The following is a 13,064-nucleotide window of genomic DNA, read 5'->3' as shown; positions in this document are numbered from 1 at the left end:
TTTAGGATTTAACCATTTCAGATTATATTTTCTGTTGACTGCAAATGAAATACTTTATTATATTTAAGGAATCCTATTAAAGATGAATGTGTAATTTTTCTCCTTTAATTTGGTGATGTAATAAACTATACAGATATATTTCCTGTTTTTGAATCATGCTTGAATTCCTATTATAAAGGACAAAAAAAAAATTCCAGGTCCTAGCACATTATTATTTTGATTCATTGCTGATACTATTTGCTAAAATGTATTTTATAGAGAAATTTTGCATTTATTTCATAAGTGAGATTGAATTAAAATTTACTTCTGTACAATCTTTTTCAGAGTTAGATATTAAATGAAATTAGGAAAGATTTTAATATCTAGAATACCTAGAATCTCATAGGTTTCAAATTTATTGTCAGACATTTGCATTTAGAATTCCATCTTTCAGTTTTGTCTACTTTTCCATTTCTAATTAGTATTTTTTTTTGCTTATTTTTTCATAAACTATTGAGAAAAATTCATCTAAAATAAACTTTACCATTTTAACCATTTTAAAGCAATCCTATTGAAGATAAATGCAATCAATTAGGTTGCTTTTAGTACATTCACAAGGTTGTATAAACATCATCTACTATCTAGTTCCAGAACATTTCATCAGTGCAAAGGGAACTACTATACCCACTAAACAATCACTACCCATCTTCTCTTCTCCCAGCCACTGACAGCCACTAATCTACTTTCCATCTCTGTGGATTTGCCTATTTTGGACATTTCATATGAATGGAATTGTACAATATGTGGCCTTTTGTGTCTGACTTCTTTCACTTAGCATGTTTTTAAGTTTCATCCATGTTGTAGCATGTATCAGTATGCCAACTTTTTTACAGATGGATAATATTCCATTGTATAGATACACCACACTTTTATTTATCCATTCATAGTTAAAGACGATTTGAGTTTCTTTCACTTCTTGGCTATAGTGAATAACACTGCTATGAATATTTGTGCACAAGTTTTGTGAACATATGCTTTCAATTCTCTTGCACTTCAGAATGGAATTACTGGGCTCATTTTCTTTTTTGCTTTTTAATCATCACAAGTTTATGTATTGTATTGGTCTTTCCAAAGATCCAGCTTTCATACTGATTTTTATTTTGTTTTCCATTTCATTAATTTCACATTTGAAAATAAAATTCCTTTTCTTATATCCTATATCATTGTTGATCCTAATTTCTTAAAATTACTAGACTATCCTTTTATTTTCCATCTTTCTTAATAATGAAGGCATTAAGACTATCAACTTTCCTCTGACAAACCCTTTAGCTGTTTTTAACAGATTTCTGCATAAATTATTCTCCTTTTCATTGTTTTCCAAGTGACTTCCTCTTTATCCAAGAGTTATCTAGGGATGTTTTCTATAATTTCTAAGTAGTTAATAATTTTTTGTCACCTTTTAGAAAAATTTTTAAAATTCTAGTTACACTAGCTTATAATTAGAGATTGTGCTTGTAAATCTCTGCTTTCTAAAATGTATAAAGTTTCCTTTGCGGCCAAGCACAGAGAAGTTTAAAAAATCTTTAAGTAACAAATTCTACAAATATATTAAGTTTTTGAATTATATTATCCCATTTCTCTTAGTCATTGTATGTATTAAACAGAGCTGCCTAGGCCTTCCTGATAGTTTTTATTTTACATACTTACCTACTATAAATAAAATATGGTTTATTTATGTGGTTTTCTTCATAAACTGTGCCTTTTATCAATACAGAGCCCCCTTTTGATATCAATGCTGTCACTCATGCTTTTCCATTTTGTTTTCGTTTGCATATTTGCCTGATGTATTTTATGTCCATCATTTTACAAACAACCTTTCTTTACCATTTTGACATAGGTGTTCCTCTTTTAATTTGAGTGACTTATGTTTTTAAATTCAATCTGACATCTGTTTTTAATGAGATAATTTAGTCCACCACATTAAACGTAATAATTGATGTGCTTAATTTTATATCTTCTAATAACTTACAATCATTTTCCATAATTGTTTCCTTGTTTTCCTTTTCCATCTTTTATTTGATCAAGAGGCTCTGCATTCTATCTTCTCTTTGCTACTATGCAAGTTCTACATGCTGTTCTATTGCATTAGCCCTGACTGTACCTACGTTAAAGAACAGATGTGTATTTCTACATACATAAGACAATTTTTCCCCCACTAACATGTTCTATCCCTCACCTTTCTCCTAAATAAATGAAATCTTTAGGATACATTCACTTTTCTCCCTCTTCTCTTCCTTCTTTCCTCTTATCTCCCATCACTCATTTCCCTTCTCTTTTACATTCCTCCTGTCTATCCCCTCTGCCAACTAAGTTTTGATGAGATAATTTAATATATTAAAATTTTATTTACATAAATATTACTCTTTTATTTCCAAAGCCTGAAATTGTTAAATTTTATTACACAATTCCTAGCCATCTATCTTTAGCTCTTAAATGAAATTACATACAACACATACACGATTATATATAAATATTCATAATTCACCACTATTTCCTTTCCTTTTCATCTTGAAATCTTTGTCCTAGTTCATCTGTTTGCTTATCATCTATTCTTAGGCACTTTCTCAGATAGGTTGTAATAATTATACATTCTGCATTCTTGGTTTCCCTTAAATGTATTATTTCACCATGACTAGAAAATGACAACTTTCTGGGCACTGAAGTTTTTGAACTGTTGTCATTTCCCTTTGGAGTATGTAGATGTCATTCCACTGTCTTCTAGATTCCATAACTTGCAAATATGAAGTCCTATGATACTTTGGTATTTTTCCCTTTTATAAGAGAAACTTGTTATTTCTACTAGGGGGCTTATATTTCAATTTATTTTGAGAGTTCATAACTTTTATCAAGACATGTCTAAGTGTATCTTTTCTTTCAATCAAGAGCATGAATCAATAAACCTTTTCAATCCAGACTCTGATCTTTCATCTCAAAGTTATCCTCTATTACTTAATTATACCTCTCCTCCATCTGTTCTTATTTCTCCCTCTATAATTCCTATTATTCACGTTTTGATTTCTAATCTATTCTCCAAGACTCATCCTTTTCATTCAAGATTTGTATCATATTTTATTTTTGTTCTATGAACTTTGATGTATTTCTTGCACTTGGTCTTTCAGTTCACTGATTCATATTTCAGCAGTGACCATGTTCCCCTCTGATTTTTCCACTGAGTCATTCAATTGAGATATGTTTGCCTTAGTATCTGAAATTCTTTTTTGTTCTGTATTTGACCTTCCTTAAGTGCTCTTAATTTTTTTCAAAATTTAGTTTACTCAATAAATTAAAAAAATTATTTTTGCCAATAGTATAGTTGTTTGGAAAATGTACTCGAATTTTCCTACCTAATCTTCCTCCCTCCCTCATTACTGGGTTCCCTTAAATGGATTATTTTTCATTGATAATTCACTGGATCTCAGGTCTGGTTGTTGGAGTACAACATTCTGTGGAGCCTACACTGCTTGGAGAAAAGCAATGTAGACAAGTCTGTCAATTCTCTGCAAAGGCATGAAGAGGTAGATCTCTGTTGTCCTATCTCTCTATTTCTTTTCAGCCTGAGGGACAGAGAAAATCCAGCCAGAACATTCAATTACTTTGACTTTCTAGCTAGTTGGGGAGACTTGGATATATAAAATGGGCAAATACTAATCTTCTCCCATAGTGGTTCAGACTTCTGAAGCCCAAGCTGTCCTTTACAATGTCTATCATTTTCTGATCTTTATTCCTAAATTCCAGTACTATACTCTAACTACTTGCCCAACTGAAGGCAGAAAAGTTTCAAAGCAGTATTTTTCTGCCAAAGATGTCACGGCAATTGTTCACAGATCTCAACAGCAAATTCACAAAGATTGAGAACGACAATCAGGAGTTGGAAGTGAAGAGGAAGATGGGCATACATAGGTCACTCTGTTTTCAGAATCCTTAATTTTAAAAATGTTGAGGGAGAATATGCATGTGGGTCTGGGGTTGTCTGAGACTTCATTATAATTATTTCCAAGGATCAATACTTTTCTCAGAAAGCACATTCTTGAATATATAAAATGACAATATGTTCTCTTCATGCTCTTAAATACAGATCCCAAAATATACTGCAGTTATTAATTTCTTAAAGTAAGCTTTAATGCAATCCCAGTGTTAATTATTCTAGGACATAGATATCTTTTGTTTTGGAAACAACTTCAAATCAATTTGCTATAGTTTCCGTCAGCAGAAAGACAAATTATGGCTTTGGCCAATCATGTAAGTTTCCCATTGTCTAACTAGCAAGCCTTATAAATATGAAAAAGCACACCATCTATTATATAGGAATCACACATGCATCTACACAGTGATTTTCATGACACTACCCTCTATACTGCTCAAGCCTAAATACTTTTTGCTTTCTAGAAGAGATAAGGCTATAACATCACATAACATTAAAGTGTTTCACTAGACTAGACTTCTAAACAATTTAGATAATAAGGTAAAATAAACTAAAGCTCTGTTGTTTAATTGTGTGAAATTTTATGAACTATTTTTTTTGTCAAGAATTAGGAAGCGCATATGAAATGCTTAAAATCTTACTACAATCTATTAAGTGCAAAAAAAAAAAATAACTCTGGGCTGTTTGTTCTACTATCCAGATAGGAATCATATAGGATATGAAATTTGGATTTCATCCTTGAATCACTAGGTAATATAATTCTGTGTACTCTATTCAACACAATATCCTGAATTGACTGTAGTAGATTTGCTTTACCATTGATGGGTGATATCTGATATATTTCTTTTCTGAATCATAGTCAGTATAAATTTTTATTGGAACGTCTGCCATGACAGATTTTCATTAAGTATCTAAAAGGATAAAAGATTATGAACATGTGCAGAAGTGTTTGGGTCTTAGAAAAGTACAGAGAAACCCTGTAATAGGTAATAAGAATTGTAATAATGCTAAATTTGAACCGATCAACTGAAAATAAGGAATGTATAGCCAGTACAGAAGGATCAAAGTAATCTTCCTAGGACAGCTACAAATTAATCTAAACAACACCAAATCCTCCAATTTACCAGGTACTATACTAAGCACTAAGGCTTTAAAGATTAATAAAATATGGTACCTGCCCTTAAGGATCTGCAGTTGGGTATGGCGTAATTTTAAACGCTACCTTTCTTGAATGATGAATGTCAGAGAATAGATGCACCCATTTTTGCATAATAAAACTCATCATTACACAAATAATAGATAGGAACAAAGGTAGGCATAACAAAAAATTACAGAAAAACAGCAGCCATTTATTTTTGGCTTTTATACACTCTGGCAATTCACTTTATAACAACTGTTGAGACAATAATGTACAATACCTGAATCAGAAAGGCCTGGAATCCTGTTCATTTTTCTCCATACTGCTTTTAAGCTCAAATCACCCCTTCAACATAATATTTCCTTGTTCTTAACCCTTTGCCAGAACAAGAAAGATTATTGAGAGAATGAATTTTCAAAGGTATTTCTCTAAGGGTCAAATATGTAAAAGGAAAATGAGATATAAACAACATAGCTGTTAAAAGGACTAGGTATCACAAGATGTCAAAAGAACAAGAATAAAAGATTACTGACAACAATAAACCTGAAGAGGAAAGGTGTCATGCATAAACTGAATGCTGATCATCTTCCTAACTTAAGAGTATATTGTATTAGTGATGTATCCATTTGAAACATACGAAATGATGATTGTACTATATATATTTCCTAATGCACTAGAAACAGTCTGAAGGAAATATCAGAAATATTGTCATAAGGAAAACTGAAGACACATAAGTGAGGTATAGCTCTTCCATTATTCTTTGACTCCATTCAGATGATCCAACTCTCTCTCTCTCTCTAATAGTTCAATATTATGTCTTAAAAACTTTTGAGGTCTCTAGTACCTTGCAGAAAAAGGGTATGAGTATGCATACATGGCATACATACCTGTTTGTACTTGGTTTGATGTCATTAAAATTATTTAAAATAACAAAAACTCACTTTAAAAGTTTATATAATTCCCTTTTCATCAACTCATGCTGGCTACCGTAAATATAACCTAAACTCATGTATACTGACTTTACCTGGGCTGCTTATTTGAATCTATTACTCTGATAGAAAGGCATTTATCCTATCAAATAAAATTGAACCTTTCTTTCACTTTGGTGACAACTGAAGGAAAAGTTACAGTAACACGAGAAGTTTAGACTCTATTCCACCTTAAGACTGGTAGAGCCTGGTTCCATGAGCATGGGGAGGAGGAGATCAAAAGCTAAATTACAACATGAAATGAAATAAAATTAAGATATAATTTGTTTTATCCATCAAATTCTCAGAAAAGCTAACAGGTGTTTTCTCATATTTGAAAACTGGACAGCAGAGAATAACTTATACAGTACTATAAGTGCCCCCCAGAAACAATTTCAGAATGGAGTGGCACACAGTAGGTACTTGATAAATGAAAGCTGTTATCAGGTTTATCACATAGGTTTTTGTACTAAATAGCAATTCTTTGTAATGCATCTAAACATACGGCCTAATCCTAAATTAGTATTAACGATCGTGTTTTTTTGTGCCAAAACCAAGGCAGTCTTTGTATTTAGGGCTCTAGGTGACCCCTATTTAAGCCAGCTATTGATTTCTGAAACATACAATGTAAGGGTGCAAACAACAAACAAAAAATGTGTGGGCCTTCCAAAGTGAGCAGGATTTTCCAAAGTTTTGAATATACTCTGTTTCTGTTCTGCCACACCCATTTTTCCTATGATCCTGGTTCTTAGTTACTCAACCTGTTAGATTTAGGTCTCCTTTCTGATCTCTACCTTCCCAGTTCTCCCAATAACTTGTGCTTCCTTTGACCTACTCCTACTCATGATTTCCTCTGTCTGCTTTGACGTCTGCTACCCAGATCCACTGTTGTCCATCCAACAAAATCAGGCAGCAGTTACCCAGCCTATCCACTGTTAAAGCCTCTTAGACAGATTCCCTCTCCACAGTTGTAATTTTAGACCAAAGAGTTAAATTTGAAAAAGAAAACTTTACCATAGCAACTGTTTCTCCCACTTAGAGCTTCTTTCACTCTGTGCCGTTCTCTGGAACCACCTCCAAATCCTTTCTCGCCTTTCTTGAAATAAGATTACGGTTACTAATCAGGACAAGCACTGAGCGAAAATGGTCCCAGAACAGAGGTACAATGAAGTGGTGATTAAGAGCCTAGGTTCTCTGGAGTTGAACTTGAGTTTGAATTCCCAGCTGTTATATATACTAGCTGTGTGACTTTGAACAACTTACGTAACTTTTCTGAGTCTTAACTTGTCTTTAAAAATGACATAATAAAAGTGCTTATCTCATAGGATTATGGAATTAACTGAAAAAAATGCAGATATAACCAATGTCTGATACAGAGTACTCTCAATAAATCTTGTTATTCTTATTATTGTTTGGTACAAGAACAGAATGTATTTTATTTTCTTTTCACCATGCTTTCAACCAATAATTTTGCTAGTCTTTTTAACACCAGTGTCTTTACAGAAAAGTGTACGTGAATTCCTCAGTACATGTGCTAGGTTTCAGTTAACTTAAAGTCTAAAATCAGCTTCCTTTCTAAATATGTTATAATACTTTTTCCCTTATTTGCATGCATTGAAGTACTCATAACATCATTTTTGCCCTATGGTTGATCTAAAATTTTTCTTGCCATTTTTCCCGATTAGCTATATGTTTGGTTGGCCAGAATAGCTTAGCATTACCTAATGTATTGGAGAGTTTGTTGTATATTCTGTCTATGAAGTGATTCATAAAATGCTATAAGCAGTATCAGGAACATCTGGAGCTATGGATAGGTGTAGGGAAGGGGGAGGAACAAAGGAATATACAGGTGTCTCCAGATAGCTGTTTCTATTTGGGAACAGGTAAAGGGTTTGATGGTTTTGAGCCTCTCACTACCATTCATACTAGCAAAAGGAATGTGGGTCAATTAAAAAGAAACTGAGAGTGAAACTTTAAATGAAAGCTTTGAGGTTATCATTAAATAAATACCTACAAGTAGGTACACACAAATTGTATATAGTTTGTTTCTACATATGACAATACTGTATTTGCAAAGTGTTTTCTAACACAGATTCTCCTATTCTTCATCAGAATAGAGTCAACTTTCTTTGTCTCCTGTTTCATTCTTCCTATGTAAATCTATCCTCAGATGGGTGTAATGTAGAATCAAAAATCAAACGCACTAATTAAAATTTACCAACTTTATAAGATCTATATGGAGATGGCGCCTGATTACTCAAAAGTATATTTATTTTTTGCTCAAAGAGGCACAAAAACCAAGTTTGCCTTTTTTCTTCAAAGAAATCTATCTAGCTATCTACTTTATAGAATTAGAAAACAACTCTGAGTTAACTCATTCTGTTATTAACTGCTTTCTCCAGTTAAGCAACTTTATGCATAGAATCACATTCATAAATGCTATTACTGATATATCTATATAAGTGAAGAGGAACTGGTGAAAAAGTTGCATAAACTAATAAACTTATTATAATTACCAACTATAAAAGATTATCAGCACTTAATATTGTGGATCTATACCTGTACTGCTATGCTATGTTTGAAGGCAAGGATCATTAAAATAAAACTTTTATCAAAGACTAAAAGTAAAAAGCAAAATTAAGTATGTTACATATACTCTTTCCTGATACTCCCCTACACATCACATCCAGTCACACTATCTGAAGCTAAAATAAAGATTCAAGCATCAAAAGTAACATACCCATATTATTAGAGATGGAAGGGACCCTGAAGATGAAGCAGCTAAGGTAGAGATCCAAGCAGATTATGTGACATGCCCAAGGTCATACAACTCGTCAGTGGTAGCACTAGGCCTGTAACAATCTCTCCAACCTCTACATCTGAAATTTTTGACAATGTGCACTAAAATGAGAGTAAATCTAATATGAGGGATTGGTTAATAAGTTAGATGCTGTCTCTTCAAGTTAAAAAACACTGCATTTAATGACTTCTACTTACTGGATTTTATATTCCTAGGAAAATAAGTTGAAAATAACATAAAAACTGGCTAGAAATAATAAAAATCACAAGGAAAATTTATGCTTTTTCTTGAAAAAAAAAACCATGGAAAAGGCTTATTTTTTAAATATAAAAAGAAGCCAGAGATTTATTGCTGTGTATATGTATGGTATTGTTGGGGTTGGGTTTGTTTTGTAAATTGTTAGTGGTTCCCCCAGCTTTCTTTTGTGACGGTTATATATCCCAAACAGGGGTACAAAGAAAATGAATTTCTGATAATTTATAAAGAACTTACCCATATATAAATAAGTAAGTCTCTACAAACTTATTAATGACAGTCAGCAAGAAAATGGTTGCCAGTAATTTCAAAACTAAAAATTCGAGTCTTAATTTTGTTTAAATTTAAAATAATTGCTTAAATCTAAAAAAAAAAAAGGTCAAAAGTAATTGAAAAGAGATTAAATCGGTATTCCTAATTCTCTAAACTGTGTATATTTTTCCTGAGGTGCATATTCATGAGCTGACAGTAGAGACAGGCTGGCTGCTTTGTTTGACTATAGTTCTGTTTACCTCATACTGTCAAGAATGGATTTTGACACTCACAGTATTAATATTGCTATTTTTATTGATATAATTAGCACTGCTATAAATAATTCCTCGGCCTGCCATATCTAAGTATTTCATTACAATCAGCAATATTAGGGCTTCTTTTTCTTATATGATGCCTTAGAAACAGACTGCTGGCCCAAAGAACCTCAATGACTTAATGATGTGGAAGTTACCAGACAAAAAGAATGTTGCCCTGTCAATAGAGACTACTGTTTTGTGTATGACTTCACTGAACAAACTAGTTTATATTTGTTTGAAAGTAAAGTTTCTCACCAATCTGCTGTTTCAATTTCACATCACACCATATTGTACCTAAAACAGGCAATCTGGATTCCTATTGCTACTTCCCCCCACTCCCCCCAAATAGCTCAGGAATGGGTTTGAAATACGAGACTTGAATATATAAACCCAAAAAATTAAGACACCCAAAATTCAAAATGGGTGGGTGAAAATAAGTATGCTTGAAGTCACTAGTATAACTGCTAATGGGTGGCCAACTTGTGAGTTTTTGATCATTACATGAAAGCAAAATCAAAACATATTTTATCTTGCCTCTAGATCACATCAGCTGCGACAATAACCTTATCTAGACCTTGAATAGTTTGTTCATAAAACAAAGTGGGGTGACTGACCCAGTGCATATTCAACACAGAATCTGAAGGCCAAAACAAAATGACAATACAATTCAAAACAAGTTTGTGGAAATTTTAGGCTAGTATATTAAACCTTTCTTTGTCTCTATCACTTGACAGATGGTTAGCCTTCACACAGCCTAGTATCTCTGGCAAAGAAACGACTGTGTCTAGCCAATAACACCCCAAATTTTGACTTAAAATGCACTGTACACATACTTACACTTACCTTAAAAATGTGGATATTATTAGATTGGTCATTATTTTATTATTTTAGAAATTTGACAGATGCCAAGATTTTATCTTTTACTTATGAATACCTCTTTTTGAAGCTCTCAACTGTCTTATTATGTGGGTCCAGGGTTCTAACAATTCCTCACTTTAGATTTCATTCATTTTACATGCTGCTTAGTAATCATGCTTTAAAAAAAAAAACTTCCAAAATAACTATCAATACAAAATTATTACACAATTTACAAAGACTTAATTAGCTTGTGTTTCTATGCTTCTCGGAGCAAAGTTTTAGTAAGTAACAAAGCATGTTACACAAAATCATCTGGGCACTCTGAATGCCTTCCATATCAAGGAACACAAGGCAGGACTGAAATTATTTATCCAGCACTGGAACATGTCTTTATTCAAAATCTGATCATACATAAATATATACTTACACGCACATAGACACACAGTGATCAACCACCCTTACTAAAATTAGGAGAAGTTCTTAATTTTTTAACATTCTAACAACAGTTCTTCCACTTTGCTTTTTAAAAACAGATTTCAGCTAAAACAATTTATTCCATTAGTTACAGTCTCTGCTTTTCGTCCTAAATTTTCCTATTTATAGCTTTCAGACGCTGCCAGGTCTGTGTTGAAATAGCCACAGGCAACCACAATGTTCTCTAAAGGGCATTAATATGTACCCTTTCTGGAAGAGGTGATTATGCTACAAATTAGCATAAATAGAGATCTAAAGTAGGTATAGAAATTCAAGCCCTTCACAGCAGGGGATGGGGAGGACTGGAGGTAGGAGGATTGTATGTAAAAAAAAAAAAAGTTATCAGAACTGAACTTGTATTTGACTAACAAAATAAAACTGTGATAGAGAAAAATAAGGAAAATCTGAACTTATTTGAGAACTATAAACTAGGCTTTGGAAAGGTGAGACACCCCCTACTTGAAGCAAAAAACTCAGCATTAAAAAACTCCCTCAACCAGGCACCAAGTCTCTTTCTATCAGAAACCAAGGATTTTTACACCTACAGACTAAATGATTAAAGTAATGCTAAACTCTTCTGTAATGTTCCTCTTGCATTACAAATGGTCTATTAAATCAGAGACGTGCCAATCAAATGCTTTTGTAATTTGAAAGAAAGGTTTAAATAACAAAGCATTTTTTTGTAGGCCTTTCTCTTTTTCTCTCTTTAATGTCACCTATAAATTAATTAAAAATTTCCATCTTCTCTTGATAAAGCCACAACTGACAAAAATTTAGGCACTTGATTTTCCAGATATATTTCTAAAACAAATTCTAATTGAAAAAAAAAATTAAGATAGTCTAGCTTATGTTTTACCACAATTTGCTAATAAGAAGAAGCTCTATAGGAATTAGTAGTAAACCCCCCAAAATAGATTTCTTTTTAATATGAAGTAACACTTTAGTTATTTCAAAGGCATGCTTAAAATTATGGACAACAAAAAAAAAAAGAAACCCCTATCTGTTGATAAGACCTACTGAAATGTATAGGGAATGTTTCATGGCAGTAACAAAGGGTACAAATAAGAAGTAAAGTAAGCTCTTCCTTTCTCATCATTGACAATTGGTAAATACCTCCCTGCCCTTCAAATTTCTGTAAGCTTTTTCAAATCATATTTCCCAAAATGAGAAAACAGCTACATTTTAAAATTTCATCCAAAAAATATCTTCTCCTAACAATATGAAGTACATGAAGTGTATGTGACATTAGAATGTAAACTCTACCTTGGGCAGGTAATTTTCTCTCTTGTTCACTTTTACAACCCAAGTGTCTAGAACAATTTGATGAATTTAAATATCCACTTCAGGGGAAAAAAAGATTTCAGAGAATAAATCAGAGCCCATCAAGCTCTACTTCTGTATTCCAAATGTTTTGAAGACTCTCACCTTACTACTTACTCTAAAGTATTCATAATAACTTGTAATTTGTTTATAAATTTTAGATCCTTTACAGGAATTTAGTTTTATCTTTTATTGCTCTTCTATAATGACCTAATTATTCAGTGTAGCCTTTTTTTCAGGAATTTCAATTTGGTTAGAAAGTCTTCTGAAGACTGACTACTTAGATAAAAATAATTCACTTAAAATGTTTTTTCCTTAGATTTTATTCCTATACCAAGAAGTCATTTTCATACTAATTTGATAGCAATAGTAGGGTATTTGTGGATTTCAAAAACTTTCTCACCTAACTACTTAGGAAACTGGCATCAAATCAACTAGTAGTTCTGAACAACCATCCCCTTACCTCCCACCTCCAACACACCAAAATTATAACCCTCACATGTAAGTTGTTCCTTACTCTAGTATTCCATTTAAACTCAGTACTGTCTTTCCGTAGCTAGTCCTTAGTACACATTAAAATGTATCTTGGTGTGGTAGTAACCTTAAAATACTGGCATCTTAAATGAACTAGACAGGTAAGCATAAAGACTTCTTCCAAAAAAATGGATTAAAATTTGACAATTTTTAGTCTTAAACTTTTCTTAGTCTGTTAAAATCAGGA

General features: G+C 32.5%; 1 protein-coding gene across 11 annotated transcripts in view; it reads right to left on the bottom strand.

Moving 5' to 3' along the window:
- The window catches only part of ZBTB20 (zinc finger and BTB domain containing 20), a 730,245-nt gene that overhangs the window by 714,632 nt on the left and 2,549 nt on the right, over positions 1 to 13,064 (bottom strand). The window lies entirely within an intron of this gene.

Source organism: Vicugna pacos, chromosome 1 (assembly GCF_048564905.1).
Source record: "Vicugna pacos chromosome 1, VicPac4, whole genome shotgun sequence".
Taxonomy (NCBI): Eukaryota; Metazoa; Chordata; class Mammalia; order Artiodactyla; family Camelidae; genus Vicugna; species Vicugna pacos.
The sequence above is the reverse complement of the archived record's forward strand: the minus strand, read 5'-3'. Positions and strand labels throughout refer to the sequence as shown.